At 43.8% G+C, this 6,905-nt stretch overlaps 1 protein-coding gene across 5 annotated transcripts in view; it reads left to right on the top strand.

Annotated features, from left to right (window-relative positions):
- The first annotated feature begins 2,730 nt into the window (after nucleotides 1–2,730).
- The window catches only part of HERC1 (HECT and RLD domain containing E3 ubiquitin protein ligase family member 1), a 220,530-nt gene continuing 216,355 nt past the window's right edge, over nucleotides 2,731–6,905 (top strand). For all 5 annotated transcript variants that reach the window (XM_073801133.1, XM_073801132.1, XM_073801130.1 and 2 more), the window contains exon 1: nucleotides 2,731–2,865. The gene's annotated coding sequence lies outside the window, so the exon portion shown is untranslated. The remainder of the gene's footprint in view (nucleotides 2,866–6,905) is intronic.

Below are 6,905 nucleotides of genomic sequence, written 5' to 3'. Positions count from 1 at the left end.
TTAAGAATAAAGTGCTAATAGCTATCTCAAAGTCTTTTCGTAAAAAAGTGGAGTATAAAGAAACACATAAAAATAAGGGGGCTTCCCTGGTGGCACAGTGGTTGAGAGTCCGCCTGCCGATGCAGGGGACACGGGTTCGTGCCCCGGTCCGGCAAGATCCCACATGCCGCGGAGCGGCTGGGCCCGTGAGCCATGGCCGCTGGGCCTGCGCGTCCGGAGCCTGTGCTCTGCAAGGGGAGAGGCCACAACAGTGAGAGGCCCGCGTACCGCAAAAAAATAAATAAATAAATTAATTAATAATAAGGTATTGTTTTCACATTTTGGAAAAGCTTCTTGGCCTCTGATAGGCAGTATTACCTGGATCAGAAGGACTGGCTGAAGGGAACTCCTGGAGACCAAGTATGTGAGGGGGAATGCATTCTCTTTTTCTGGTGTTTAAAAAGAAGCTGTAAGAACAAAATGTTTCTAATTAAGATACCACTGATCTTTCCCTCCATTAATTCCATCTTTCTTCAAATCTAATGGGTATATACAATGACTTCACATCAAAGACTCTTTTCTAATGGTTTAGGAGATGTGCGTTTTATTAGAACAAAGCAGAACTCACAACCCACAACAGAGCAATTTGTTGAAGTTATTTTAGAGTTGATTTACGGATCACTCTTTAGGAAGTGGACTGGATCCTCATTATGTGTGCTATCTTTCTAAACCTTCTCCAAGAAGTGTTTCAGCTGTGCTTCCTCTCACTCAATCCTTCCCCCATACACTTATCACTTGCAGTCTCCTCACATGGCATTATACTTACCTATTTTCTTCCCTTCCTCCTCCCATTACACCATAAGCTCCTTGAAGACAGGTATTAAAGCTTGCTCAACTTAGTATATTCAGTGTCTTGCACAAGTGCCTGGTTTATGATAGGCATTCAACAAAGATCTGTTAAATGAATGGATGAATGAAAATAATGTGTCACATTTATAGAGAGTTTTAGGCTTGCAAGTACTTTCCTATGTTATTTGACTCCCATGATACTCCGAGGCAGGCAAGATACCCATTATTAGCCGTATTTACAGGTTAGAAAGGCTGTAAAAAAAAAAAAGTTACACACATAATAAGGCCTAGCATTTAATAAGTAATTAATATGTGCCAGGAGCTTTACATATATATATATATTTTTTTTTTTTTTTTTGCTGTACGCGGGCCTCTCACTGTTGTGGCCTCTCCCGTTGCAGAGCACAGGCTCTGGACGCACAGGCTCAGCGGCCATGGCTCACGGGCCTAGCCGCTCCGCGGCATGTGGGATCTTCCCGGACCAGGGCACGAACCCGTGTCCTCTGCATCGGCAGGCGGACTCTCAACCACTGCACCACCAGGGAAGCCCCTTTACATATATTTTACTCCTCACAGGAGCCCTGTGATAATAAGAACTAACATTGTGAGTTGACATATAAGGACCTGAGGTTCGGAGAGGTCAAGCAACTTCTCCAGAGTCACACACCTGGTAAGTGGGATTCCAGAATTCTCACCTATGTGACAGTGAAACAAATTATTTGACAGTGAGTCAAAAAACTTAGGCTAAACTGCCTTGCATATATCCAACTTATCTCCGCATATATCCATGGGGCAAGCACTCCCTCTTCTGCCTATATCACAATTTTTCACATTAGTGACACATACATGGCCTGTATGCTGCATATTCCTCATATGTCCCCAGTTAGATTGTGAACTTCTGGAGGGCAGCGATCGGCTCCATGACCTCAGGCAGTTAGACATAACTGCTGCTCGTTAGAAAATTTTCAACGAAGGATACCAGGATGGTGGCTATAAATGCGGAGTCTTGGAGTAAGAACAGGTACAGAAGGAAGACGGGGACCGGTGTATTCATTCCACAACTTAATGAGCACCTGGGCCGGTGTTAGGTGCTGGAGACACAGTGATGACTAGGCCAGTCAGGGTCCCTCCACTCATGAGACTTCACTGTAGAGGTCGAGGTCAAGGTCAAGATCAAAGTCATAATTTACCTCTGTGTTCCTCAGTGGAAAAAAGAGGGGTCGCAGGCCCCAGCATCTGCAGGGTTTTGGCAGTCCTGCAGCACAAATTCATGAATAAAAAGCTAGAAGTAACTCAAGTGAACCGCTTTCATGTGATTGAACTTGACCGGCCAGAAGTCTTGGGCTGGCTGGTGTGGGAGATAAAGAGCGCAGAGCGCGTGGCGCGAGTCCGAGATAAAGGGGTGTGGCCGCCTAGCCTCTGCAGCCAGTTTTTCCACGCGTCGCTCCTTCTGGCAGCAACAGGACGCGGGGCAGTAGGGTCTTCCAGGCCCACCACGAGGAAAAGGGGGCGCGTTGGCTGGCCCCCGTACTGCTCACCGCCGTTTATGAAACGCCCCCCAAATGTGCCTCATGCGGAGTCCGATCCTCGCGGACGCACCGAGCTGCCTGGCCTCTGCGCTGAAAGGTGAGGGCTGCGCGGTAACTGAGTGTTCTTAGAATCTAGGCTTCCCACCCCCATCCATTATTAAATCCCAGTCTCTTTTCCCGTTCTCCTGCACCCTGGCCCGAACACTCCTCCACCGAGCACTCCTCCCCCACCTACTCTTGCCTCCCGCGCTAGGCCTGGGGGGCGGGGCGCGGGCTCCAGGCTGCGCGAGAGTTCCGCCCAAGTCCCGCGAGACTCCCCGGCCGCCGCCGCTGCTGCTGTTGCTGCTGCCGCTGCTGCCGCCGCCGCCGCCGCCTCCTACGTCTTTCCCTTTGACAAGTCGCCGCTGCTGCAGCAAAAATAAAGGACGCGGCCACCGCAGCCGCTGCCGAGCCTGGCTCGGGTCGCCGGAGCCGCGCCCCACCCCCGCCAGCTCTGGAGCCGCGTATGGTAACGCCTTCTCTTCTGTCCTGCAGGCCGCCTGTGCGTGCGCCCAGCTGGCCCGGCAAGGCCAGCCGGAGCCGTTCGGGGGCCGCCGCCGAAGGGAGCCACTGGGGTCCTGGGTGGGAGGCAGGCAGAGGCCTGAGGAAGCCCTCCCGGCGCGGTGCGGCTCCTCGGCCCCTGAGGCCTCTCGCTGCCCGGGCGGCTACAGAGCCGCGTTAGAAGCCGAGCGGCTGGCCCGAGAGGGCGGAGGAACCCGCCCCTCTGGCGGCTTGCTGTATCAGTCCACGGGCCTCGGGGGTCGCGTCTCTGACCTCCCCCACTCCTTTATCTGCTAAGGAGAGTCCCGCCCCCCACCGGGGCTCGGACCGCGGGGTGGGGTGGCGGCCCGACTCTATTTCGGGATCCGAGGAGAGCCGTGACCCGGGTGCCCCCCGTCACTCTCCACCTTTGGAGGGGTGGAGGTTGGGACGACGTGTCTTTCCCTTTTGCTCTGCTTTTTGGGTGGGGGCAGCTTATCATCTGGTAAACCTTTTTTCAAATCTGCCTTTATAAAATAACAATTTATAAAGCTTTTGCTACTGGGAGGGGAGACGAGATACATTGTTAAGTCTCTGGGGTGAGATGAGGAGGATGAAGAGTGGAGCTGTCTCAGGGAACATAGTGAAACCTTTTCTGTGATGGGTGGCAGGTTCTTGGGAGACACAGGAGGACCGGAGCTGGTACGATCTCTCCCAGGAGGTTATGTAAAAGACATGCTGTGCATCCTAGAGAGCTGTGAAACACAGGGACAGAATTTTGCATTAATTTAACAATGGTTTCTATAATGCAGTAGAAAATATGGATACTCAGAATAATAGGAATACCAAATCTGAACACACTGACCCATCCTCGTAATTCCATTTCCAGAGGTAGCATTTCATGGTTAACATTTTGGTGTATTTCCTAACAGACACTTAACAGTTTTTGGCTCATCCTTGACTGGGACTTCCCCATTCTATACATGTTGGAAAAATGATTTGTTTTATTTGAGTCACTTCTTTGACCTGCTTGATTAAAACTGGTTACTTGTTCATTAGCACGGGCTGTACTCTGTCATCACTATCTCTTTCATTGGGCCCTCTTCCAAAATGATTATTAGCTAAATGCTTTTAAAAAAAGAAAACATTAAAAATTATTATTTACTTGGATCTAGGACATATGTGTCTTTACAGTTCTGCCTGTGGTGGGTGCTGTAAAGGAGTAGTATTTGTGGAAAGCAAATAAACTTTGATTATTATGGTGGGAAGAAACCTGTTTACTTCAAGGCTTTATAAAATTGGCTCCCATTGGTTATTTTTAGACCCGAATCATAGTGTGGCATTGTTTGTTTCATAGTGCTTTTGTGATTGGGATGGGATGGGATGGGGTGGGATGGACATTGATTATGTAGATTTCTATAGTGTGTGTTTATACAAGCAAAATTGAGTGTCCTTGGTACCTGTGTGCATATATGTGCATATATATGTACACACATGTGTATTAAGCACCTGTACGCATTCATAAATCTTGGAAGTGAGTTAAAATGTATTGTTATATTATTTGAAGAAAGAAAGCATTAGGTTGGGCAAAGAATAGTCTTGCAATATTTCCCCCAAATCACATGACAGTTTTATATGGCAGAATGAGACATCTAGGGAGGTTGAAAATCTGGAGGCTTTTAAAAATAGGATAGATTGTCATCTATCTGGGGTTGTCATTGGAATGGCCTATTAAGGCCTCTTGTAATTCTAAACTTTTATGAATTTTGCTTTCCCTAAGGTTCTTATCACTTTGCTTCTTAAATTTCTAGTCATGCTGTTTGCTCGTGACACTTACCCATTCATTTGCTCGTCATGTATTCCACTCCCAATGCAGGCATCGTGGTGGTGCGTGGAGGAGAAAGCAAATGTAAACATGTCACTTAATCTGTTTATTAATATAAACATCTGAAAATCTTATTTGATAAAAGGAATTTCAGAAGACTTGTTGATTAGGCTGGGTTGGTTAGTAGAGGATGCAAATAATAAATACAGTACAATTCTAATGTCCCAAGCATTTTTTCCCAAAAAAGATGAAATTACTCAATATTTGAAATTTAAAAAAAAAGACTGCATACATTGAACAGCTGATTTTTTAAAATTCAGATTTTCAGAACTTAAAATAACAATGATGATGACTTTGTAGTTTAGGGTGTGGAGAGAAGTTTGTATTAGGATAAAAGCAAATTGACTTGAGAAAAACCTTGAATTTTATGGTTGGACGACTATGTGATAATAAGTAACAAACTTACTGTAATCTATTGACAGTTTTTTATGTAAATAAAACTTTGGCTTAACAGACAAATGAAATATGTTATTTTGGGCACATACTACAGATTATCACGATATTGAAAACATAAAAAAAAATTGGTTGTTTTAAAAGAAGTTTGCAAAGCCAGTAAAGTTGCAACAGCAGCAAATTTTTTTTGACTAAAAAGGCAGAAGGTATAAAAAACATAACGTAGGTAATTTACTTTTTAGATGCCCGATCTGGTTTTTATGATTTTAGTTTGTTCTGCTGTCACTTACTAGACCCTCTAAATTAATGGGAATATTAAATTCCAGATGAGATCCCTGAGCAAGGGAATAAGACATTCGCATAAGATGATCGATTGATGGATTTTATTTATTTTTAACTTTATTTTGAAATAATGTTAGACTTACAGAAACGTTGCAAAGATAGTACAGAGAGTTCCTATATACCATTCACATAGCATCCTCTATTGTTGAAGACTTACATAACAATGATCAAACCCAGGAAATTCGCATTGGTGAAATATTATTAACTAAACTACAGACTTTATATGAATGTCACCAGTTTTTCCCCAATATATATATATTTTTTCTCTTCCGGGATCTAATCCAGGATCCCACATTGCATTTAGTTGTTAATATCTTCCTCGTCTTGTCTACAATCTGTGACAGTTCCTCTGTTTTTCCTTGTCTTTCATGACCTTGACACTTTTGATGAGTACTAGTCGGTTATTTCGTATAATATTTCTCATTTTGGGTTTGTCTGATGTTTTTCTCATGATTAGATTGAGGTTCTGTATGTTTGCAAGAAAACTACAAAAGGGATGTGTCCTCACTGCATCATACTAGAGGGTACATGGTGCTGATATGTCTTATTGCTAGTGATATTTTAACCTTGATTGCTTTATTAAGGTGAACTCTGCTGTATTCTCCACTATAAAGTTACTATTTTTCTTTTTGTAATTGATACATATCTTAAGGGAGATACTTTGAGACTATGCAGATAGTTTCTCCTTAAACTTTCTCCCCCTGATTTTAGCAACCATTGGTGGATGTTGTCTGCAACAGTTATTACTGTGGTATTTGCCTACTGGTGATTTTGTTATTTCCCTCGTTCCTTTTACATTTATTATTGGAATTCTTCTGTAAGAAAGAGATGTCCCTTCCTCATTTATTTGTTAAATTATTTATTTTTATAAGTATGACTTCATGGATATTTATTTTATTCTACAGATTCTACTTCAATAGTATCATTATCTTATTGCTCAGATTCTTCCAGTTTTGGCCATTAGGAGCTCTTTCGGGTTGTCCTCCATCCTTTTTTGAGTACTTCCTTATATTCTGGCACCACAGGCTATATTCCATGCTGATCTTGTATTTTTCCTTGTACCTGTCCTGAAATCAACTACTTCTCTAAGGAGATCTGGTTCCTCTTATTGGAGAACAGAATTTAAATCAAGATCTGAATGTTAGGTATGCTCACTGGGGTGTCATTGCTCCTAGGCCCTCAGAGGACAGAGCTAGGAGATATATGTATATATACTAACCTGCTCACACATGCTAGCAGACACACACACATACACACACACACACACACACACACACACACACACACACACACTTATTTCTGTATTTGTCTTTCTCTATATTTTTAAAACCATATTTGAGTTCATATTAATATCTTGTATTCCAGTCCAACACCACAAGGTTCATTCCAACCTTTTCTTTTTATTTATT

Source organism: Tursiops truncatus, chromosome 2 (genome assembly GCF_011762595.2).
Source record: "Tursiops truncatus isolate mTurTru1 chromosome 2, mTurTru1.mat.Y, whole genome shotgun sequence".
Classification (NCBI taxonomy): Eukaryota; Metazoa; Chordata; class Mammalia; order Artiodactyla; family Delphinidae; genus Tursiops; species Tursiops truncatus.
The sequence above is the reverse complement of the archived record's forward strand: the minus strand, read 5'-3'. Positions and strand labels throughout refer to the sequence as shown.